Source organism: Narcine bancroftii, chromosome 3, assembly GCF_036971445.1.
Source record: "Narcine bancroftii isolate sNarBan1 chromosome 3, sNarBan1.hap1, whole genome shotgun sequence".
NCBI classification, from domain to species: Eukaryota; Metazoa; Chordata; class Chondrichthyes; order Torpediniformes; family Narcinidae; genus Narcine; species Narcine bancroftii.
In genome coordinates this window covers 208,353,923-208,379,777 of record NC_091471.1, presented here as the reverse complement: position 1 = coordinate 208,379,777, position 25,855 = coordinate 208,353,923, and the positions used below count along the sequence as shown (strand labels likewise).

The 25,855-nt window shown below is 38.9% G+C and overlaps 1 protein-coding gene, 1 long non-coding RNA gene and 1 pseudogene across 6 annotated transcripts in view; 2 read left to right on the top strand and 1 right to left on the bottom strand.

Moving 5' to 3' along the window:
* Positions 1 to 25,855, top strand: part of sh3d19 (SH3 domain containing 19) — a 255,194-nt gene that overhangs the window by 23,868 nt on the left and 205,471 nt on the right. The window lies entirely within an intron of this gene.
* LOC138758073 (uncharacterized) overlaps positions 8,216 to 25,855 on the bottom strand; it is a 46,391-nt gene continuing 28,751 nt past the window's right edge. For 2 of the 3 annotated variants that reach the window (XR_011354123.1, XR_011354125.1), the window contains 3 exons: positions 18,283 to 18,417; positions 14,683 to 14,732; positions 8,218 to 14,591 (listed from right to left, as the gene is read on the bottom strand). This is a non-coding gene — a long non-coding RNA (uncharacterized lncRNA). Of the gene's footprint in view, positions 14,592 to 14,682; positions 14,733 to 18,282; positions 18,418 to 25,855 lie in introns of all 3 variants that reach the window. The other variant, XR_011354124.1, reaches the window with a different exon arrangement.
* On the top strand, positions 17,106 to 17,252 carry LOC138759647 (U1 spliceosomal RNA; annotated as a pseudogene).

The following is a 25,855-nucleotide window of genomic DNA, read 5'->3' as shown; positions in this document are numbered from 1 at the left end:
CTTCTACAGGTGTACCTGGAGAGCATTCTGGCTGCTTGCCTCACTGCCTGGTATGAAGGCACCAACTCTCAGGACAACAATAAACTCCAGAGGGGTGTTAACTTGGCCTGCAACATCACAGGCTCCAGACATCACTCCTTCAAGGACTTCTACATGAGGCGGTGTCTTAAAAAAGTGGCTTCTATCCTCAAAGACTCCCACCACCCAGGCCACAACCTCTTCACTCTGCTACCATTGGGGAAAAAGGTACAGGAGCCTAAAGACGAGCACTCAGCAACACAAGAGTGTTGCTATTATATTCCTGAATAATCAATGAATGAAAGACACTGCCTTACTTTTCGTGCACTATTATTTTAAATTTTTTTATAGTAATGTTGTAAGATGCTTATAATATGAACGTTTGCACTATGATGCTGTCATAAAACACCAAATTTAATGACTTGTTCATGACAATAAATTCTGGTTCTGATGGCCCTAATGCTTTATCTCAATGTTCAAACATCTCTCAACAAACTAAATAAAGATGTTGCTCACATATACCAACACTTATTGGTTAATAACAGGATTGTGACATAACACCAGGGAGACCCTCCTCCTTATCAAGAGTTTGTGTGACATTCTCCTTCAAGGACCAAAATAACTGGGTTTAAGTTAAATATTAACAAATATTTCATAAAGGAAAAAGAATGCCAGATCTTCTGAATAATATGCATGTGGATCAGGATCAATATTCTATTTGTCTTGTGCATAAAATACACATTGTTCACTTTATTTTCCATGTGAAGGCACACAAAGGCAAGAAAGAGACAAGACAAGAAAGAGAAGCAAAAGAGTGTTCTTTAGAGATAGCAGCAACCTGTGGCCTAGAGAGAGGCCTTCGGCTACCAAGCCCCATGCTGGAGCCTAGCCTGCTGCTGTTTTCCTATCCTGTAAGATCCTCTCCCAGGCTTCTCCCGCTCCGCAGGGAGGGAGGATAGTGTTACTGACCTGCTCTGCTGCCCTGCATTAGTCTACTACTTCCATGGAGTCCGAAACCCTCAAAGTTTGAGCTGCTGAGCAAGGGCGCCGCCATATTGGATCCGGTCTCCATGGAACCTTCCTTGTGAAAACCACCCTGTTCTATGGATTACTTAAACCTGCACAGCTTGGTAATGGGCCATTTTGGCCCACGAGTCTATGCCGCCCAATTTACACCCCAATAACCTACACCCCCAATAGGGTGGGAGGAAATGAGCCCCCAGTGAAAACCCACTCAGACATGGGAAGAACGTATAAACTCCTTTCACTCAGCACAGGATTTGAACCCTGGACCTGATCACTTTTTGAAACAAAACAAATGTGACCAACAATTAAACGTTTTTGATTAATCAAAAATTACATCTCATTGCATTTGATAAAATTCCTCTTGGCCTCTCATGCCCTCTTGGAGAGATTATAATAGTGAACAAAGAATTGTTGGAGGAATTCAGCAGATCTGACAGCATCAATGAGTAGAAGTGGTCAGTCAATGTTTAAGTTAGAATAGATAAGATTATGTATATAAAAGGAGAAAGAAGCTCGAGGAGAGGGGCAGAGGTGATAGAGTATAGGACAGGAAGTATGGGTGGTGGAAAGAGAGGTAAAGGGAGAAACCATTGAGAAAGAGAAGGAAGTAAAGTTAGAGAAAATGCTACTGAGTGATACTACTTTTTTTTTTCTCTTGCCTACATCTGGGTTAGGAATGTTAAAACTATCTCAGTCAGTCTGACCCCTGATCCTTTCTGGTTCTGATCTATTTGTTCTTATGCTGTATATCAATTCTCCACATGTTTTTTTTTTATTTTTTTATTTTTCACACCATAAATCACAATAGCCATGATATACACTTTTTCTTTTTCACACATTTACAGTGACTTTTTCTCCCCCCCCCCTCTTCCCAAGCCACCCCCCCCCTCATCCATTTTATGTATACAATCTAGGTTGCATTAATTCAGTCAGACAATGTTGTCATTCAACAAAAATACACCAGAAATTCTACAGAGTCCATTCTTTTCTTTCCTTCTCCTTCCATCAACTAAGGTAATGTTTGTCCCCGGTAGGTTTTCGCTATTGTATTTAATGTAAGGCTCCCATACTTGTTCGAATATTTCAATATTATTTCTTAAACTATATGTTATTTTTTCTAATGGAATACATTTATTCATTTCTATATACCATTGTTGTATTTTTAAATTATCTTCCAATTTCCAGGTTGACATAATACATTTTTTTGCTACAGCTAGGGCTATCTTAACAAATCTTTTTTGTGCATCCTCCAAATCAATTCCAAATTCTTTGTTTTTTATGTTACTTAGGAGAAAGATCTCTGGATTCTTTGGTATATTGTTTTCTATTATTTTATTTAATATCTGATTGAGATCATCCCAAAATTTTTCTACTCTCTCACATGTCCAGATTGCATGAATTGTTGTTCCTATTTCTTTTTTACATCGTAAACATCTATCAGATACTGTTGGGTCCCATTTATTTAACTTTTGCGGTGTAATGTATAGTCTGTGTAACCAATTATATTGTATCATACGTAGCCTCGTATTTATTGTATTTCTCATCGTTCCAGAACATAATTTCTCCCATGTTTCCTTTTTTATCTTTATATTTAAATCTTGTTCCCATTTTTGTTTAGTTTTACCATTTGTTTCCTCATTCTCCTTTTCTTGCAGTTTAATATACATATTTGTTATAAATCTTTTGATTAACATTGTATCTGTAATCACATATTCAAGGTTACTTCCCTCTGGTAAACTCAGATTGCTTCCTAATTTATCCTTCAAGTAGGATCTCAGTTGGTAATATGCCAGCGCTGTATCTCCAGTTATATTGTACTTATCTCTCATTTGTTCAAAGGATAAGAATCTACTTCCTGAAAAACAATTTTCTATTCTTTTAATCCCTTTTTTTTCCCATTCTCTAAAGGAAAGGTTGTCTATTGTAAAAGGGAGTAGCTTATTTTGCGTCAATATTAGTTTTGGTAATTGATAATTTGTTTTATTTCTTTCTACATGGATCTTCTTCCAAATATTGAGGAGATGATGTAATACTGGAGAAGTTCTATGTTGTACCAATTTTTCGTCCCATTTATATAATATGTGTTCAGGTATCTTTTCCCCTATTTTATCTAATTCTAATCTCGTCCAGTCTGGTTTTTCCCTTGTTTGATAAAAATCTGATAGGTATCTTAATTGTGCGGCTCTATAATAATTTTTAAAGTTTGGCAATTGTAAGCCTCCTTGTTTATACCATTCTGTCAATTTATCTAGTGCTATCCTCGGTTTCCCCCTCTCCATAAAAATTTCCTTATTATTTTCTTTAACTCTTTGAAGAATTTTTCTGTCAGTTGTATTGGCAGTGCCTGAAATAAGTATAATATCCTTGGAAAAATGTTCATTTTAATACAGTTTATCCTTCCTATCAGTGTTAGTGGTAGATCTTTCCAATGCTCAAAATCGTCCTGTAATTTTTTCATTAGTGGATTATAATTGAGTTTATATAATTGGCCTAGATTTTTGTTTATTTGTACACCTAGGTATCTTATTGCCTGCATTTGCCATCTGAATGGAGATTCCTTCTTAAAATTTGAGAAATCCGCATTATTTTGAGGTCCTTTTTGACATGAAATTGCTAGTTTTGCCACCGAATGACAAGTTCTCCAACCATTTATTGCATTTGCGTGTCAAGTAAGACAATGACTAACTAATATGCCAGTCTTCTTTGGCTTGGCTTCGCGGACGAAGATTTATGGAGGGGGTAAAATGTCCACATCAGCTGCAGGCTCGTTGGTGGCTGACAAGTCCGATGCGGGACAGGCAGACACGGTTGCAGCGGTTGCAGGGGAAAATTGGTTGGTTGGGGTTGGGTGTTGGGTTTTTCCTCCTTTGCCTTTTGTCAGTGAGGTGGGCTCTGCAGTCTTCTTCAAAGGAGGTTGCTGCCCGCCAAACTGTGAGGCGCCAAGATGCACGGTTTGAGGCGATATCAGCCCACTGGCGGTGGTCAATGTGGCAGGCACCAAGAGATTTACCTTTTCTTTGGTGCACCTCTGTCACGGTGGCCAGTGGAGAGCTCGTCATATAACACGATCTTGGGAATATGCCAGTGAAAGGAAGTAAACACTACAACGACTGCACGGTTGTTGATAGGATGCACAGTACAACTACAGGCCCCATTTATGATTATTAAAAGTAACACAAATTAGCAGTTTAAAAAGTACATACATGAAAAATATTATTATGTACATGTATATCTTAATATTTATATAAAATTGTTTTTTTTAAACTTTATTTAAGATTTTATAACATGAATAAAATATAAGATTACATTTTAAAAAAATTAAAAATAAGTTAATGAAATTACAATACAGCATCAGTAATCTAAATAAACTATACCCCCCCAATAATTATTACATAACATTAATAACCCAACTCAAATTAGTCCAACCCCCATTCCCCCAAAATAAAGAGTGAAGAATTAATAAAGTTAGTAATATATGTAAGAAAAAAAACCGACTTACAAAAAAAAACAAAAACATAACAGATTAAAATACTAACAAAAAGAAAAGTAATTAATACTAAGATATCACACTTAAAAACATATTTAAATCAAACTTAAATGCATATATTTAACAAACGGAGTCAAGATAAAACATGTATTTAACTCAAACTTAATATAAAAAATTAGTAAAATTAGTAATATTATCTATCAAAAATTCTTAAACAATAATCAATTCTTAAAAAAGAATTGAAGCATGAAAAAAAAGAAAAAACAATTTCTCTATAGAAATAAACCTTCACCAAATATCAACTAACTTCACATCTATCATCATATTAGTCACATAAACCACCATCTTAAAACAAAATTCAAACCTCATTAAGCATTGTACAATTCAATTTTAGTACTCTTCCACCATTTTTCCCTTTTACTCTTGAATACTTATCCAATAAAAGCTCCAATACCACATTTAAATATCCCCAATCATTACATTAAAATTCACATATCCAAATAATAAAAACACATCTACAACAAAAACTATATCTTCAACAAATGAAGCATAAACCACAAACAAAATTCAAGCCTCATTAAGAATTGTACAATTCAATTTATAACTTTCACCATTATTCCCTTCGTTCTATAACTAAAATAATAAAATAATATACACCAGAATTACCACTTCTTTCACCTTGAAGTTAAAGAAAGAATAAAAAGCTTATCCATCCCATTCACATTTAAATTTCAAATATTCCTTATCTACTAAATAAACTTTACAAAAAAAACCACATCAACTTTTAATTTTTAAACAATCAAATACTTTCTTATGCTTAATAAAGTTATTAAAACCGTAAATATTTAAAAAAACAAATTTAAATTTAAACATTACTTAAAAAAAACACAAAAAAAGAGAAGGAAAAAAAAGGAAAGAAAGAAAAAAAAAACACCCCCTCCTCTTATCCCCTCCTAGAACTACAAAAAAATATATATAAAAAAAAAATTAAAAATAGGAAAAACCTTCACTCCTCAATCCAAAAATTAATAAGAAAAAAAAACCAGGCAGGAGGCAACTGCTACCTCCTCCTGGGTCAACCGCTCATTGTGGTAAGTCCTACAAAATATTGGGTGTGAGATAACTCACACGTAGCTGATGACTTCTGGAAAATAGTGCCCATCCAGCTCCCTCTCCCAACTCACGTTTCACTTAAACTATCATCATTATTTAAAATTTTCTCCAAAAAAAATTATATAAAATGGTTGTAACAAACTGTGCGTGCAAGAGTAAAAAAGTGTAATATTTTTTCATGTCTTGTGGCTCTCAAACATCTGAAGTTTATTATATGTGGCTCTGACGTTAGGCATGTTTGGCCACCACAGGCATAAGGAGTCATCGGCACCTAGGATGGCCATTCCAAAAGGAGGACATGGTCATAGGATATCATACACACAGTGGGTTTGCATTTTTTGTTTTTGCAATATGGTTTAAATTTCATTTTAAAAGATATATATAATATATATATATTGAAACACGCTGTGTGCCTATGGTAATTTGTGACCATGTCCTTTTTAGAAATTTGGAAATGGCCACCCTACCGGCACCACAGCTCCAACGCAGAACACCAATCAAAATGGAGAGCGTTGACCACTTCCAAATCGACAAAATGGAAATACAACATCCCAGAGCAAGAAAAATGAGCAATACTGTAAGAGCCATGCCAAGTTATAATGTGACTTCAATGAAGTTTCAAACAAATCACCTAAGAAAGATTTTTTAAAATTTATTTTTGATGTGTTATTAAAAAAAAATTGAGGATCTATATTGTTAGAAGCACAAGAATGTTATTTGTAATTATTTTGCTGAATCACACACCAGGACATGATGTTCTATGTATAAAACAGACATTGTATCACTTGGCAGCAGATGGCCTGTTGTATGAAAATAATCTGGCTGAAAGCCAAGTTTGAAAGTGTAATGAACAAATGGAGTTCTGGGAACAAGACATAACAGGAATCTCCTGCCAGGAGAACCTGGCTATAAACCTGGAGGATCTCTACAACCATTTAACACATGTGTTATCCATGTAGTCCATGGCCTGTCCATTTCCTTCTCTGAGATCCTGGGAGCCTTCTCTCTCCCCTCTGCATTCCCATCCATCACTGCCAAAGCAGCCATTCTTGAAGTAACAGCATTTTCCAGTGTTGTGCACATGAGTTGGACGTCCTGTATCGTGGGAATGTCTATCATCATGGGAACATACCCAATGCGCTCAGCATCAGAATCCCATGTTTGAACCATGAGGGAAAGAACTACCAACTGCAAGCTTCTCCAATAAATATGGCATAGCAGTTGCTAGGGATGACTCAATATTTCTTCACTCAGAGAACTGATGATGGTCTTTTATCAACCTTCCACTGGAAGACTCCAATATTCTAGACTCATCTAAACAGTATTAGCATTTCCGGCACAGTAAGCAAATTATTTTTTTTCTGGGTTAAGAACGTCAAATCAATCTCAGTCAGTCAACTGTCTGATCCCCTGCCCCAACCCTATCCCTTCTCATCTATTCATTCTAATGCTGTACATCAATTCTCCACATGTTGAGGTCCTTTCTGATCCTTATCTGGCCTTCAATATTTCTCTCATGCTAAGAATAACAATGAGTAGGCAATCCAGAAATGAGTCAAACTATAGTTATTTTAAATTCTCATTAGTTTATCAGAGAATCCATTTCAATTTAATTTACACATACTTCACGGGAGCAGGCCCTTCTGGCTTACAAGCTCATGCCACCTAATTATACCCAATTAACCTAGAACCTCTGTATGTTTTAAAGGGTGGGAGGAAACCAGAATACTCGGAGGAAACCAATGCAGACAGAGAGAGAATGTACAAAATCCTTACAGACAGCACAGGATTCTAACCCAGGTCACTGTAACAGTGCTGTGCTACCCCTATGCCAACCGTACCACACTAACTAACAGGTCAACAATTAGAAATGTTAACCTCACTCTCTACAGCTGCTGATATACCTCCTGAGAATCTCTAATATTTTTTTTTAATTATAGAGATAGAGCTGTCTACTGAAGTTGTTTAGTGTAAATAAAACCTGATAATTTAGGGTGTCAACCAATTGCAGTTGTATAGTTGACAAGTTATCCTGAGAGGGATTGTGAAAGTTCTGACTCAAGAAGGAAATATTCAAATCCAGCTTGTCACGATGAATGCCCCTCAAGATTCATATCCCAACAACTCCACAGAGGCAGTTTCACTTTTTTGAGTTACAATCATTAATATTTTTCAGGAAACAGCAACCAGGGAGCTGATATGGGTGGGTAACACATGTTGTGTTTTGTTCAACCAATTCACTACCTCTGGCTTAGCAAAAGACAGTGGATTGAGTGAGTGAGTGAGCTGAAACTATCATCTTCATAACTGAAAATCACATGGAGATGAACTGTTCTCATGGTGAAAGTTATTCAGTATGTGGTTAATTTATTTACAGGTCATACATCTGCAACAACCGAGCTGCAACAAACTAGTCTCTGACTCCCTCTAGTGGTCAGGAGTATCACTAGCACTCTATCACTACAATATCCACTGGTGAAAATCATAGAAGGAGCTTGCCAGCTTTCATTAGACACCACTGTGCAGGTCAGGATGTAGAATAAAAACTGCAGAATTTATAAACTTTCCTTGAGACGTTTAATCTAACAACATGACACACTAATACAGTATTCATTTCAATTTAAAGTTCAACACAAACATAAACACAAACATCGGCAGCACAAACTTTTTAAGTTTGCAGTTCTTTTTCTTTTAGAGATTCAGTCTATTTGCTGCATCCACATGTGTGGATCTTCTTAACACAGGTGCTTGTGTCGGCTCTGCTGGTCCACTATTATCTAGCACTGGTGGTGTTTCCTCTGTTGATGTACAGGCTGGATCTTCTTGTATTTGTCTGCCTGTAATGTCTCTTATGTTTTCAGCAGGCTCTTTTGATTCCTTCTCAGTATTTGACCATCCTTTGTTCTGACCATGTAGGATCTTGGATTTACTACTTCCAGAACAGTAGCCTTTTTGTTGGAATCTCTGAGTCTCACTGTATCGTGTTCTGCCAGTGGCCCTAAGCTTGTTGTCATAATTTGCTTTTTGTCTCCATTCCAGATGCTTTTGTTTTCATTCAACATCTTCAACATCTCTGTTCTTGTTTGGGTCTGCAGAGTAGGGAAGTGTGATGCATATGTGAGCAACAGCTGTATTTAGTTTGTTGAGAGATGTTTGAACATTTAGATAAAGCATTAGGGCCATCAGAATCAGAAGCTCAGTGGGTGACATGGCATGTTCAAGTGGCAAACCTCTGTAACTCAATAGAGCTGGATATGGATCTGACCCACAGTCTAGTACTTTCTTGAGCAACTGTTTAACCATGTGAACTCCTTTCTCTGCTTTACCGTTTGACTGTGGATGCAGTCTTGGTCATCAGATGTCGAAAACTATACCATTCTGGAAAGTTCTAGAATTCTCTACAGCAGTTGCATAGTCCATTGTCACTGTAGACAATTTGAGGAATTCCATGTCTTTCAGAGATCAATTTCATATATTTGATCACACAGCAGCAGACATATTAGGAGGATGCGGGTAGGTAAGATTGAAACAAGGGGTCATGAGGTAAGGGTTAGGGGGAAAAAAGTTTAGAAGTAACATGAGAGGGAGCTTCTTCACTCAGAGAGTGGTGGCTGAGTGGAATGACCTTCCAGAAGAGGTGGTTGCGGCAAGGTCAATTTTGTTATTTAAGAAAGAGTTGGATAAGTGCATGGAGGGTTATGGGTAGGGTGTAGGCAAGTGGGACTAGAGGAGATCAGACTAGATGGGCCTAGATGGCCTGTTTCCGTACTGTAATTGTTATATGGCTATATGGTTAAGCGTAATCTCCAGATAATTTGATAGATAATCAATAACCAGGAAGTAATTATTTCCATCCATGTGGAACAGATCAGTCTCAACTTTCTGCCATGGTTCTGCAGGTGTCAGTTATTATCATGGGTTCTTATGTCTGCTTTGCATGATGTTTCAAACAGGTCTCACAGCTGGAATCAATTCTGCATTTATCCCTGACCATAAACAGCAGTTCTGGCCTTCTTACATTTTTCTATTCCAAGGTGCCCCTCATGCACCCTTTTCAGCATCTCTTGATGTAGTGATTGAGGGATGACAATTGTGCTCTATTTCAGTAGAAGCCTATTGTCAACACTCAGCTCAGCTCTGATGTAGTATGGCTAACATTCACATGTAGGCCATCCTTCATTCAGATTTTTGATGACCTGTAGACCTGTGTCCTTTTCTGTTTCAGCTGTGATCTTCTTGGATTTCATATCAGATACAGGAAGAGATTCTGTGATCAGGGTCACCTGGAGATTCACATCTGTCTCTGTGGAACTCTCATTGTGTACTTCACTTTGCGTCATTGCCCTAGATAATGCATCAGCCAACACAATAAGGTTCCCTGGTGTGTACACCAATTCAAAGTCATAATGTTGTAACTTCATCGGTCTTTCGATTTGCAGCAAATTTTCATTGAGATTTTTCTTGATTTTCACTATTAATAGGTTGTGGTCTGCCTCTGCCGCATATGTTTGCAGTCCATACAAGTAACTGGAATTTCTCAAGTCCATTGACCAGACCAAGACACTCTTTCTCCATCTGTGCATATCAACATTCAGATGTTGTCATTGTCCTCGATGCATATGCTACTGGTCTCCAATCTTCTCCCACAACTACGGCACCTTTTGAAGAGTCTAGATATTTTTGTCCTTCTGGATGCATCAAAGAATATCATAAGCACTGGTTCTGTAGTTAGAATGATCTTCATTTGTCTCCATTCATCCTCGTGATTGGCTGTCCACTTGAATTCACATTTGTCCTGTAACAAGTTCCTTAGGTACATTGTTTTGGAAGAGAAGTTTGGTATGAATTTATCAATGAAATTGATCATTCCTAGCACACTCAATAATCCTTTTTTGTCAGTGGGTCTGGGCATCTCTAAAATTGCTTTCACCTTGCTCTTGTCTGGCTCCACACTTGTCTCTGACAGTTTATCTCCCAAAAAGATGATTTCCTTCACACCGAACTGACATTTTTCTCTGTTTAGCTTTAATCCATACTTCTGGATGCATTGTAGTATTTTAATGAGCCTCTTGTTGTGTTGTTTTTGTGTGGATCCCCATAGGATCGTGTCATCCATGTACACATGTACCACATTTATGTCTTCTATGATATGTTTCATTGTCCTGTGGAACACTTCCAGAGCTGATGAAATTCCAAAAGGCATCCTCAAACTGAAGGATTGGCCAAATAGTGTATTAAGTGTACAGTATTTTGTGCTATCATCATGCAATTTTATTTGCCAGAAGCCCTCCCTGGGATGCATTCAATTTGGTGAAAAAATTGCACTGGCCATCTCACTTGTAATTTCACCCCTGGTTGGAATATGATAATGTTCTCTCTTTATATTGGCATTCAAGTCTTTTGGGTCCATGCACATGTGCAGGTCACTGTTCTTTTTCACTCTCCCCATTGAATTTACCCATTCTGTGGACTCCTCCACTTTTTGACCACTAGTGCTGTCATTTGGTCGAGCTCCTACTTAAGCTTTCTTTTAGTGGTGCTGGAACCCACCTTGGTGCATGCATTACTGGCTGTTCCTTTAACTATTTCTTTAACTATAGCTTATAGTGAATAGTAGAACTCCAACCCCTTGTAGATGTCTGGAAATTGATCCAGTATTTCCTCTACACTGTTCTGTGCATTGTCGCTGATAATATAGCCTCTTGACTAGGCTTGAGTTTTCATATGCTTTGTCACCAAGCAGTGATTCATGTCCATCTGGGACTACTGCAAACCTGAGGCGGTGCTCTTTAATCTTTAACTTTCACCTTGAGTTTACAAGTACTTTTCGTGTCAATGCTCTGTCCATTGTAGGCTTTGAGCTGTACAGGATTTGCATAGATGTATGGCTTTATCTTCATTGCCCTGATGTCGCACTGACAGATCAAATTGATCTTTGCCCCTGTATTCAGCTTGAAAGCAATATTTGTTCCATTTGTATGTAATGACACAGTCCACTTGTTCTTCTCGACTCTATTCATGCTTGGCTGTTCAGTGTCTGTTGGTTTATAATCTTTCAGCACTACCATGCCAATGAAATGTGTATCTCTGTGGGAAGTTTCTTCTATAGTAGTGGATCTCAATGTTTTTTGGCCTATGTCCCACTTTAACTTTTCCAAAAAATATGTATCCTCCACCGTTAGTGGAAAAAAAGTTATATATTCAAAAGAAGTTTTAATTAAATCATTTACTGCAAGTATTAATGCAATTAAGGTCGAGAATACATTGAAACACATATTCAACTACTACTTCAATATGTCAACCATCTCAAACATGCATTCAACAATTGTCGTCACTTCAGTTGGAACCTTGCCCCTGATGCTGGCTGCAGATTTTTTTGATTCTTTTTCTTTTTTTTCAATCTTTTTATTATTATTATAATTTATAAACACATACAGTTCAAAGAGATATAAAAAAATACATAGTAAGTAATGAATTAATACAGAGATATTAAACAATAATATTACAGAATAAAAATAGATCATTAAAAAAAATTTTTTTGATCAGTTTAGGGTGTGAACTATCTCTAAAAAAAAGATATAATTAATAACAATATATGAAAAAAGAGAAAAAAAAACCCAAAAAAGAAGAAAAAACAAATCTGAATTAAAAAAAGCTTTAAAAAAAACTTTTTAAAAAAACCTAGATATAGCTAAACCACGCCGATCACTCCGATCTCATCTTACAGCCCAATTATCATACATAATCATAGAAAGAAAACAGAGCCAGATCAACTCACCACAAATGAAAATATTGAATAAATGGTCGCCAGGTTAACTCAAACTTAGAAGGGGATTCATAGACAGAGTTTCTAATTTCTGGGACTTTTGAAAAGTTTAAAAATGATTGGGAAAGAGAACTCAACCTTCATATTTCTAATGAAAATTGGAATAAAATTCTGCGACTGGTAAACTCTTCTTCTCTATGTGCAAAACATTCACTAATACAGTTTAAAGTTGTTCATAGAGCTCATATGTCTAAAGATAAACTCCATCGCTTTTATTCTGATATCGATCCTATATGTGATAAATGTCAATTGGAAATAGCTTCCCTTACACATATGTTTTGGTCCTGTCCCTCTTTACAGAATTATTGGAAGGAAATTTTTTTCCATTATATCTACTGTTTTGAATATTGATTTACAACCACATCCCATTACTGCAATTTTTGGATTACCTATGATAGATTTGACTTATTTATCTCTTCCTGCGGATCGTATGATTGCTTTTCTTACACTAATGGCTAGAAGTTCTATACTATTAAATTGGAAAGAGGTAAATCCTCCCACTGTTTTCCAATGGTTTACCCAAACTATACTATGTTTAAATTTAGAGAAAATTAGATTTTTTTGATTCGAGGGACTAATTCTTTTAGTTTCAACCTTAAATCTACACTTTTGTAATTTCCAGTCAGTTTCTCTTCGCTTGTAGCAAATCACTAACAGCATTGAAGCCACATTCTATTAAATAAGATGATGGAAAATGTATCAATAGTTCCCTTGCTAAAGTAGTCGAGTTTGGGTATTTCTTTTCAATCTCGTTAGACAGCCACATCATTTGAACAGATTCATCAGGTTGCAACTCAGATAACTCCTCTTGGTATTGCACTGGAACTTCAGATGTCAACCAGCAATGGCTGAGTTAACAAAGAGGGAAAATCCATTGCCTTTAAATCACAAAATCTATAATTGAAGCCGGTAATCAACACTTTCAAATGGTCAGAAATGATGTTTGTAGCAGCATTAGTTACCTCACACTTATTCAACAAATGGAAATGACTGAAATTTCTTGCAGAAATAATCCTTTGGCATAATTCTAGAAGTGTCATGAATCAAAATATCTTTGTTTTTGCATCAATGAGTGTCTACTTGGAGTTGCTTGTTCAATGTACTTAATTTCTCAAAAATGTCCATCAAGTAACTCACATAAGCTATGTCATCTGTTGTTAACAAGAGCTTCATTTCAGGTTTGTTCTTCAGACTGCTGAGATCAAATAGTTCCATAATCCTTTTGAAGCAGTTTCCCTTTGACAACCACCTTACTTCAGTGTGAAGCAATAATCTCACATGTTCTGTACTTTTATCGACATAAAACTCCTTAAACAGACGTTCACATTTTGGCATTAGCTTTGATAGCATTGATATACTTGATCAGAGAATGCAGTATCTCATGTAGAACAGGGGAAACTTTCTTGGCAACTATGTTTTCTCAGTGGATAACACAATGCACAACTAACAAGTTTGGATTTTCATCCTTCATTAATTTTAAACATCCTGGGGATTTTTTTGCCCTTCATAGCAGGTGCACCATCTGCAGCACAAGATGCAATGTTTCCTGTTGGTATTTCATTTTCATCTAAATAATTTTTAAATTTACTGTAGATATAAATCGCAGTAGTGGTTCTTTCCATTGATTCACAAAACAACATCTCTTCTTGAAACACTTCCTGATCAATAAATCTCACGTATGCCAATAACAGAGCCTCGCTGTCCCATATGGTAGATTCATTCAGTTGTATTGAGAACTTTCATGATTTCAACTTCTCAGTAAGCTGTTTTTCAACATCTTGACCCATGTCATCTATTCTGTTGCAGACTCAATGGCATTGCTCGGACATCTTTGTCATTCCTTTTGCAGAACTATAATGATATTGTGGGTTTAATCAGTCCTCCCCAATCGTATGATTCTTCCCATGTTTTGCTATCAGCAGAGAAATTTCATGGCTAGCTTCAAGGGCACGATTCAAGGCTGTAGTTTGCACAGCAAATAATGAAGTGATTTTTTAATCTATTTTCCAACTTCTATTTCAGCGATTTAAAATATTCCAATTTTGAATTGACATGGTTAGGATGTTTTACCCTCAAATGAACTTCAAGATGGCCTGCTTTCGTTGATTCATTTGTCAAAGTCTATGGGCATAATAGGAAAAAAGGTACGCATTCATCATGTACAGCAGGTAAAAACCCAAACTTCCAAAAACTCCACTGAATATTGACAAACCTTTTCCTTGCTTGGTCTTCTCATTTTGAATATACAACAGTGCGAGCTCCCTGAAACAGATTAATCAATATTTTATTATATCTTAGAATTGAAAAATGTAATAAAAGTAATGATTGAATCAGAGGAAGAATATGGACTCTAACAAAAAATGAAAAAACAAACTAGTGCAGTTTCTGACATTTTTTCTCACAGAGAGTGCATCAAAATTACACGAGTCTCATGCTTTACTTTCTGGGGTCCCTATTTTTTTCTGATTTTGGCATCCCCCTCAGGCTGGCGCCTGGGGCGGACCCCCTCACCCCCGTCAATACGCTAATCCACAAAGATACAAACAGATAAAGGTGTCACTCACTACTGAACTGAAAAAGTAAAGGGGTATGGATGGAGACATGATTGTTGAGATCATTTGGAATCCTCAACGTCAATGAGATAATTTGGAATGGAAAATAAAACCGGTCAGAAAAAATATAATATTAACCAGAGATAACAACAGTTAAAATAAGAGAAACAGTAGAGAAACATCAGAAGAGCAAAATCAACTGTTTTGAAAATAAAAAGAACAAAGTGATTTTACTTGAAAGTTACCACAATTGTGTTGTATTGATCGTGTGGCCAAGTCACATCTTTCACACCAACATAATGAGTTTATTTTTTCAAATCAACTTTTTAATTATTTCCCAAAATATTCCCATCCCCAACTTGAGAATCTATGTTCTATAGTGTGTACAGTGTGCATGCTTTCACTTCTGTTTTGTTTCCCTTTGGTAAAACATTGCTTTCCATAATGATTCTACCCTTTGCACTTATTACTGTCTTTTCCATAGGCGGACATTGTTTTGGTCCATGTTGAGTGCCACATTGTTTGCACTTGAATGTCTCTTCATCTTTTTGTTGTTTCCTATATCTCATTTTTTGTTTGTGTGTGTGGTCACACACTGTGGCTGCAGCATTGTCTTCATTTACGCTGGCTTTTGCACTCTCCCTGAACTTTTTTGTGTACTGCAGAGCTAATTCACTGGCATGATATATCTTCACAGCTCCAGCTAAGGTAAGCTCTGTCTCTCACAGCAACCTCTCTCTCATTTTATTATCAATAATCCCAAACACAATTTGATTACGGATCATTGAATCTTGCAGCAATCCAAAATTACATATTCTTGCTTTTAATTTCAAGTCTGTTAAAAAAGATTCAAATCTCTCTCCCTACAGCTGGAGTGAAACTCGTACCTCTTGAATGTTTAATTTTCCTTTGATGAGCAGTGTTCATCAAACATCTCAATAACCTTGTTGAACTTGCCCTGGCCTTATGCCTTGACAAAAAAAATTTATTGAAAATCTCTAGTGCTTGAGCTCCCACCATGGTAAGTAGCAGTGCAATCTTCCCTGCATCAGGTTTTCCAATGCCTTGCAGGTACAGCATGAATCTTTGTTTGAACAGACTCCACTCAAGGTCGACATTTCCAGTTTAATTTACAGAATCAGGAGTCTTTACACTCTCCATATTTTCTGCTGATATTGTCAGATTCTCACTTCTGGTACCATATGATCTTTCTTTTATTGTAATAAAGAAACTTGGGTTCTTTTAAAACAACTATACTTTATTAGCTATAGAACTCATAACCATGTGGAGGCATCCATCTTGAATCCAACCTAGCTGCAACAAACTCGTCTCTGACTCCGACTAGTTGTCAAGAGTATCACTAGCACTCTATCATGACAACATCCACTGGTAAAAATCACAGAAAAAACTTTAATTAGGCACCACTATGTAGGCCAGGTGTCTCCATAGGTTAATGCAAGAGATGCACAGGGAATGTGGAATAAAAACTGCAGAATTTGCAAACTCAAGAGTAAACTCTTGATTTTCATTACCAAAGATTTTTTAATATAAATTGACGTGGTGCTGCAAGTTAGAATTTCTAAGTCCTTCTGCTTTCTATATCCATGTGTTCAAATGGTTATCTGACTATGTCATTGGGGAACTTCAGTTTTACATGGGAGCTGGAGAACTTAACCAAGCATAGGCCTCATATTTACCAATGCAAAGTACTCAACCAATGCAATAGGTGATCTGCACAGCAAAGCTATGCACCATGGTTCAAAGTTTCACATCATAGTGCATGCACGTATTTTTGAGACACAAGACTCTTTTCAATGAATAAACATAGAATCAGTGCAGAGACATTTTGCTCCAGATTCCAGCATCAGCAGTATTTTTTGTCTCCAGAGACCGACTCACGTATAGAGTGTGAAGCAAGGGTAAGATATGATTTGCACAAGACCTACTTGAGGGAGATATCATGATTAATGCACGTCAAGGAGCCCATGATGTCAGAGAGATCTTGGATGGATTTTAACAGAAGCTTGGACAAGAAAGCTTCCTTACTAGATGAAATCAGGCCAAATGTTGCTGTGAAGCAAAAAGACTTACCTGGCAGGGGAGAGATTGTGATCAATAAGGTGGTTCTCTCAGGATGAGGCTACCCATTGGACTTTGGTATGTTGATGCCTTTGATGTTCCCAAATGCGGGATAATCAACTGTAAAATTTGTGGTCGTGGGGGATTGCTAGAGGGGTATGGTTGGCGTAGTGATTAACGCAACACCTTTACAGTCCCAGCGAGTGGGACTGGGGTTTGAATCCTGTGCTGTAAGGAGATTGTACGTTCTCCCTCTGTCTGAGTGAGTTTTCTCCAAGGACTCCAGTTTCCTTTCATTGGGTGTAATTGGGCGGCATGGGCTTGTGGGCCCAAATGGCCTGTTACTGTGCTGTCTGTCTAAATTTTTTTTAATTTAAAAAGAGACTGGAAAAGTAAGGGGAAAACCTTTCCCCAGGGAATGTAAAGGAGCAGAGGTCCTCCACTAGGCCACTTGGAAAACAATGTGGTTTCCTTCCAAGTCTCCAATCCACGCCCAACTCCCTCCAGTCTACAGAGCAAGCAGTTTGAGGGTTAGAGACTTTAAGAAAAAACCTGTGCAGTTAAAATGATCAAAGGGCACCTGTTGCGAATGGCAGCTAAAAATTAGCTTAGAAGCATAAAGTTATACAGCACAGAAAAGGGGCCTTCTCATACCCAGCTCATACACACCAACCAAGACAGCTTCCTGAGCTCATCCTATTTGCCTGTGTTTGGCCCATATCCCTCTAAAGGTTTCTTATCCATGAACTATATTTCAGACATGGTAATTGTACCTGCCTCAACCGCTTCCTGTGGCATATACCCACAGCCCTCTGTGTGAAAAAACACCTTCCGGTTCCCTTCTCTCACAAACCTATGACTCTAGTTTTAGACTCCCCTCTCCTGGAGAGAAAAGCTGTGGCCATCCATCTCATCCATCCCCTCATGACCTTATAGTCCTCTATAAGATCACACCAGTCTTTGTGCTCCAGGGAAAACATTCCCAACCTCGCCATCTCTCTTAATTCCTCAAGCACACTTGTGAACCTTTTCTGCAAGTTCACAATCTTAATTGCATCCTTCCATTAGTATTATGTGGAGGTCCAGAATGCAAGTTACCAAAATTTTACTCAGTGGATTAGAAGGTTCAAATACTGAATTAAAAATTATGATTTAGTATTCCTTACAATAATCTGCATTACCTTTTGAGACATACTGGTAAAAAAGGTTTGATATTTGTTTTCTGTTTTCCCAGTTTCTGATTCATTCTGTAAACTTCACCTTCAGTTATTTGTCTCCGAACTGATTCTTCTTTTCTCATAACAATTCCAGGAAATCTGGAGTCATAAATTTTGTAATTATTGTATTTTTTGAACCACATTTCATGTGATCTTATTTTTCTTTCTAGTTGCATCTTTTTATATTGACTCCTGGCCACTATCCGTGACATATTTACTCGTACATTTTTTGACTGGAGTCCACTGTTTAAAGTAGGCAATAATGACATAACCTTTCACTGGGAGTGGTTCAGTTGTAGAATTGTTTGGAAGTATTCCTCAGACGTCATCAACATTATGACCTAAATGTCACACACGTCTACAGCTTGCCTATATTCCTGTAGTGCACATATATATAAATATTGCCTCTCTGCCATCCCCTCTTCCTCACACAACTGCTAATTTTCTGCAGAGATGTAAATTCTTGTGCAGAGGTGGACTTACTTTGATCTTGACCAACAGCATACTAGAATATTGCAGTGTTACAGTATACTTGTGCAGTGGAAAGTAGAGTTCCAGGTTTCAATATTGAGTGCTGTAAGCAACGTGGTAAATAAATATATTTTTGTGTTAAGTTTTTAAAGCAAATTTTTACTTCAACCATTCATTTTATTGCAGGGGAATGGGAACCAGAATGCCAGTGTTCCAGGGTCCAGTGCTTCAGACACGATAGAGTGGGAGGGATGAAAGGGGAAGGAGTGGCATTGCTCATCAGGAAAATTATCACAACTCTACTCAGACTTGACAGACAGAGGGCTTGCATATTGAGGCTACATGGGTAGAACTGAGGAATGGGAAAGGTATGATCACACTCATGGATTTATATATAGACCACCCAAAAGTCAGCAAAAATTAGAGGAGCAAATCTGTAGAGAGATAGTAGATAGCTGCAGGAAACAAAGTTGTGATAGTTGGAGATTTTAACTTTCAAATATTGAATGGGACTCCTAAACTGTAAAAAGGCTAGATGACTTGAAGTTTGTTAAATGTGTTCAGGGAAGTGTTCTAAATCAATATACAGAGGTTCCAACTAGAGAGAGTACAATACTCATCTCCTATTAGGAAAAAAGACAGGTCAGGTGACAGAAGTATGTGAAGGGAAACATTTTGAGTCCAATGATCATAATGTCATTAGTTTCAGGTTAAGTATGGAGAAGGATAGATCTGGTCCTTGGGTGAGATTCTAAATTGGAGAAAGGCCAGTTTTTGAGAAATTGAGAAAGGATCTAGAATGTGTGGAATGGGATAGTTGTTTTCTGGCAAGGATGTGTTTGATAAGTGGAAGGCCTTCTAAGGGAAAATTGTGAGAGTGCTGAGTGTGTATGTACCTATCAGGATTAAAGGCTAAGGGAACCTTGGTTTTCAAGGAATATTGAGTATCTGGTTAAGAAGAAGAGAGAGATGTACAGCAGGTATAGGCAACAAGGAGCAAATGAGGTATAAAAAATGTAAGAAAATACTTAAGGAAATCAGGAGAGCTAAAAGAAGACATAGGCTGCTTTGGCAGACAATGTGAAGGAAAATCCTAAGGGTTTCTACAGATATATTAAGAGCAAAAGGATAGTCAAGGTCAAAATTGGTTTCCTTGAAGATCAGAGTGTTCAGCTTTGCATGGAGCCAGAAGAGATGGGAGAAATCTTAAATGGGTTTTCTTTTGCAGCAGTATTTACTCAGGAAACTGGCACAGAGAGGAGGGAAGTTAGGAAAACAAGCAGTGAGGTCATGGAACCAAAACAAATTAAAGAGGAGGAAGTGCTTGCTGTCTTAAAGCAAATAAGGCTGAATAAATTCCCAGCGCCTGACAAGATATTCCCTTGGACCTTGAGGGGGCGGGGGATTGTGCAGAAATTACAATGGCCCTGGCTGAAATATTTAAAATGTTCTTTGTCTTGGGTGTGGAGCTGGAGAATTGGAGGGTAGTGCATGTTGTTCTGTGGTTTTAAAAAAGGCTCTAAAGGTAACCCTGGAAATTATAGGTTGGTGAGTTTGATATCAGTAGTGGGTAAATTATTGGAATAAAAGAGATAAGATATACAAGTATTTGGATTGGATAGTCAACTTGGTTTTGTGGATGGTAGGTCATGTTTAACCAGTCTTGTAGTTTTTGAAGTTACCAGAAAATTTGACGAATAAAATGCTGTGGATATCGTCTAGATGGACTTTAGTAAGGCCTTTGACAAGGTTCCACATGGGACGTTAGACAGGAAGGTTCAGACATTTGGTATTCATGGTGAGGTACTAAACGGGATTCAATATTGGCTATACAGAAGAAGGCATAGAGTGTTAGTGGATGATTGCTGCTCAGCCTCGAGGTCTGTGACTAGTGGTGAATAATAATGTGGTAAATTGGATCAGCAAGTTTGCAGATGACAGAAAGATTGGAGGTATTGTGGACAGTGAAGAAGGCTTTCAAAATTTGCAGAGGGATCTGGACCAGCTGGAAAAATGAACTGAAAAATGGCAGATGGAATTTAATACAGACAAGTGTGAGGTTTTGCTTTTTGGAAGGAGAAGAAAGGACATACATGGTAAATGGTAGAGAACTGAGGAGTGCAGTAGAACAGAGGGATCTGGGAATACAGATACATAGTTCCCTGAAAGTGGCATCACACATGTATAGTGTTGTAAAGAAAGCTTTTGACATATTGGCCTTTATAAATCAAAGTATTGAGTACAGGAGATGGGATGCTAATGCAAAGTTGTATAAGACATTGGTGAGGCCAAATTTGGAGTATTGTATGGAGTTTTGTTCACCTAATTACAGGAAAGATATCAATAAGATAGAAAGAGTGCAGAGAAGATTTACTAGGATGTTGCTGGTACCAACAAATGAGTTACAGGAAAGATTATATAGGTTAGAACTTTATTCCCTGGAGCTTTGTGTAATGATAATGATCAAGTTTACAGGGCCACTAGCAAGGCCTTGATTATAGTTCCTGTTCGATTAGACTTGGCTGCCAGCAGGGGGCTGACACACAGTATGCAAGATCTGTAATGGAGGCTTGCAACCTCATGGCATGCCTCATGGTGCTGTTTACAACACCTTTAAAGTAAAGATCCTTTTCCTTCATCCATGTGTTGTCTAAGAACTCACACATATGAATTCAAGTTGAAACACGTAGAAGAATGAGAGAGATTTGAGTTGAGTATACAAAATTATGAGAGGTACAAATAGAGTAAATGTAACTCGGCTTTTTACATTGAGGTTAGGTGAGATACAAACCAGAGGACATGGGTTAAGAGTAAAAGTAGAAATGTTTAGGGGGAACTTATTCACGTAGAGCATAGTGGAATGAGCCGCCAGATGAAGTGGTGAATATGGGCTCAATTCTAACTTTTAAGAAAAGTTTTGACAGGTTCGTGGATAAGAGGGGTATGGAGGGCTATGGACTGGGTGCAGGTCAGTGGGACTAGGCAGAATAAAAGTTAGGCACAGACTAGAAGGTCCAAAAGGTCTGTTTTCTGTCCTGTAATGTTCTGTGGTTCTATCATATAAAGTAAAAGTAACTCTTAAATTAATGAAGGTCTCTCTGTCCTTATTTGCTTCAAAACTTGGCTTTCCACAAATTAGGATCCATAAGACCAGATAGAATAGCTTCAAACAAAACAAAATCTATCTCGAGATAGATTGTCCTCTATTACTGAATATTCATTTGTTTATCTATTTTCACTTCTTCAGGTTGAACAGTCTTAGATATCCTGTTCTATTTTTTTAAAAAACATTGAATGTTGTACTGTAATTACAAAAAGATTTAGAAAGTTCAAAGATTGTTTAAAATAAAAGTTATAAACCAAACAAAATTATGAAACTGCATGAAAATCAATTTTCACTAAATTCTAGAAAATCCACAATTCTATTTTTACTTTAAAAAAAAGTATTAAAAATAAATATCTGTTACCTTGTGTTCTAAAAATGTTCTTCCTTAAGGAAGTCATACTGATTTCAGTGTAGGTGCTGTGCACAGTTTATATTTAAATTTAGACACACAGGACAGTAACAGACCATTTCAGCCCACAAGCCCGTGCCACCCAATTAACCTACAGCCCCCCGGTATGTTTTGAAGGGTGGGATGAAACTTGAGACCCCGGGGAAAACCCATGCAGACATGGGGAGAACATACAAACTCCTTATAGACAGTGCAGGATTCGAACCCCTGACCTAATCGCTTGCGCTGTAAAGGCATTGTGCCAACCATGCCACCACATTAATGACTAAACTTGTACCAGGTCATTTTGGAGAAGCCTACCTGAAATTACAATGGTGAAATGAAATTATATATTTTAATTTATTAACAAATATTTTATTACAAATTATTTATACTTTTTTTAAAAAAAATTTTTTAAAGTATACACAATTTTCATCATTTTCTAAACTCCATTTCTTGTAAGATGCATCAATTGAACTCACTGTGCAAAGCTCAGCAATGGGAGCTGTAACACATCAGAGGTGGTGAGTTGATAAATTGGGTCCTGGTGTTGGATCTCCTGGACCAACATGGGCTTCTGGTTCCTCACTGCAAATTGGGAAATGAGTCATCGAAATTCACATATGGAGCCACTGGAGGGCGCACCAACACAATCATCTCAGAAAACTTCCCAAGAATATCTGTTCAGCTTTCTTTGTAAGTTCAATTTTATTCTCAGCCTATATTGCACAAGTCCAACTTTACGAAGCAGTGTTTTCCGGTCCAAGTTACTAAACACGCAGACACACAACCAGGCATAACATGCATACAGACAGCAATACATCCACAGGACAAATATATAAAAGTATAAATAAATAAATATTAGTCAAATTGAGAGTCTCAATGCTTAGTGTGATCAGTTCCTTTGGTCGTTCGGTATTCTCACTGCCCATGAGAAGAGTTACAAGCCTAGAGGACCCATAAACCCAGCAGCAATAGAAATTCACCAAGACAAATGGTTACTTTAACAAAAAGTTGCTTTTAATTACCTGTATCTATAAACATGAAAATAGAATCAAATTTTAACATCACTATTGACTTACTTAACTTAAATTAATTAACTCCCATCTAATTCTAAGCACATATGTATCTAATGTGTGTGTAAGTTCAGAAACGTTCTTTGGTTCACAGTCTGTTGTGCGCTATCAAACAGAAGCAAACAAGTCTGTTCAACAGGCTTTATTCGACATAAACTTCCACGGAGCTAGCTGTGAGGAATGCTTTGGCAAGCTATGAAGGGCAGGCTCTGGCTGATATCCCAGAGGGTGATTGACAGCCGTCCATTCGAGTCAGCTGATTTACAGCCGGCCAGGTGTTGTCCCTGTGCTCTTCTGAAGGTACAGAGGTCCCCCCTGCAGTAGGCCAGTGGTAATACAACCACATTCAGCCCCTTTAAAATTGTCCTGGGGGGGAAAGTTGCAGTCAGTGGTCTCCCCAGATCCCCAAAACATATACACATTATTTACAGATTGAGACAGTCCAGCGGCCATCGGAGTCTCTGCGACCATCGCAGGACTGGCTCCTGGTCACTGGTTGGTGAAGGTATGCGGGGGCTATGGGCGGGGGCCGGAGTGGCTGGCATGGTGCAGCGTGGAGAGGTGGGACAGGGTTGAGGTGTATGTGTCTCATTGGATGGGTGGGGGGGCAGGTTCATCCCCCACAGTTGTAGTGAGTCCTTGGTGCCAAGCGGGTCTTGATTGTCCCATAGCTGTCTGGGGTTGGGGGGGGGGGTGGTGTCAGGCCGGCGTGGTCCTGTGCTCTAGGGTGCTGTGCTGTGGTGGGTGCTCCTACTGGCGCCAGGTCCCCGGTTGAGACGGTGTCCTCCCTGCCGCTGCTGAACCTAACGTAGGCATAGTTGTGGATCGCGTAGGAGGAATGACTCCTTGAAGGAGGAACACCTGCTTGACTCGGGGTTCTGTGCCCACACGTGTCTACGCAGGAGCACCAGTCCCAGGGAGGCGAGCCATGTGGGAGAGACGTTCCTGTCGTCGATCTCCTGGGAACGAAAACAGGGGTTCGTGAGGGGTCTCGTTGGTAGCCGTGCACAGGAGTGACCAAATGGCATGGAGTGCCTCAGGAAGGGCGTCCTGCCAGTATTCTACGGACCACCCCTTTGACTTAATGGCCAGGATAACTGCCTTCCAGATCACCCCATTTTCTCATTCCACTTATCCATTACCTCTCAGGTTGTAACTAGTCATGCGACTAGTCGCGATGCCCCTTGCTGTCAGGTACTGGCGTAGTTCGTGAGTCATGAAGCTAGACCCCCGGTCGCTGTGGATAAATGCGAGGTAGCTGAACATGGTGATGATCTGTGTCAGTGCCCTGATGACGGTGGCCGTGGAAGTGTCTGGGCAAGGGATAGCAAAAGGGAAGAAGGAGTACTCGTCTATAACTGTGAGGAAATAGAAGTTCTGATTTGTGGAAGGCAGGGGCCCCTTGAAGTCCATGCTGAGGTGCTCAAAGGGCCGAGCCTGGGGAGGGCGGAAGAAGCGAGGTTTGCATTCTGTGCAGACCTGGCATGCCTTGGTCATGGTCCTGACGTCCCTGACGGTGTACGGGAGGTTCCGGGACTTGATGAAATGATATATGTGAAGGACTTGTGTAGTACCTGCAGCTGGTCATTGTGGAGTGACGCGCAGGTCCGAGAGAGGGCATTGGGGGAGTCGTTAAACTTCCCCGGAAGATACTGGATGTCGTAGCTGTATGTTGCCAGCTCGACTCTCCAGTGGTCAGAGAGGAAGGTGAAACTCCTGCTGGCCAGGTAGTGGCACCAGTGGTAGACTGCTTCCTCGATCACTTGGGCCTCCTTTTCAATGGCGGAGTGCCCTAGCTCAGAACCATGGAGGGTCCTGGAGAAGAAGGCTACTGGGTGCCCCCCTTGGTTGAGGGTAGCGGCGAGGGCTACGTCGGAAGCATCGCTCTCCACCTGAAAGGGGGAGTCCTTGTCCACGGCATGCATCGTGGCATCTGCAATCTCCGGCCTGATGCGCTTGAAGGCTGCCTGCACCTCGGGTGGGAGAGGAAAAGTTATGGCCTGTGCCAGTAGGCAGACCTTGTCCGAGAAGCGGGGAACCCACTGTGAGTAGAAAGAGAATAAGCCAAGGCACCTACGGAAGGGTTTAAGTGTGGGGGGGAGGGGCTGCTTCATTAATGGGTGCATCCATTCTGGATCTGGGCCGATGACACCATGTGCCACGGTGTATCCCAGGATGGCGAGGTGGGTGGTGCTGAACACACACTTCTGTTTGTTAGAAGTGAGGTTCAGCTCTTTGGCCATCCGGAGAAATTTCTCCAGGTTGGCATCGTGGTCTTGCTGGTCGTGGTCGCAGATGGTGACATTGTCCAGGTATGGGAAAGTCGCCTTTAGCTTGTGCCGATCTACCATATGATTGATCTCCCGCTGGAAGACAGAGAACCCAGTCGTGACCCCAAACGGAACTCGGCAGAACTGGTACAGACATCCGTCTGCCTTGAAGGCAGTATAAGGCTTGTCCTGCGGGTGGATGGGGAGTTGGTGATAGGCCGACATC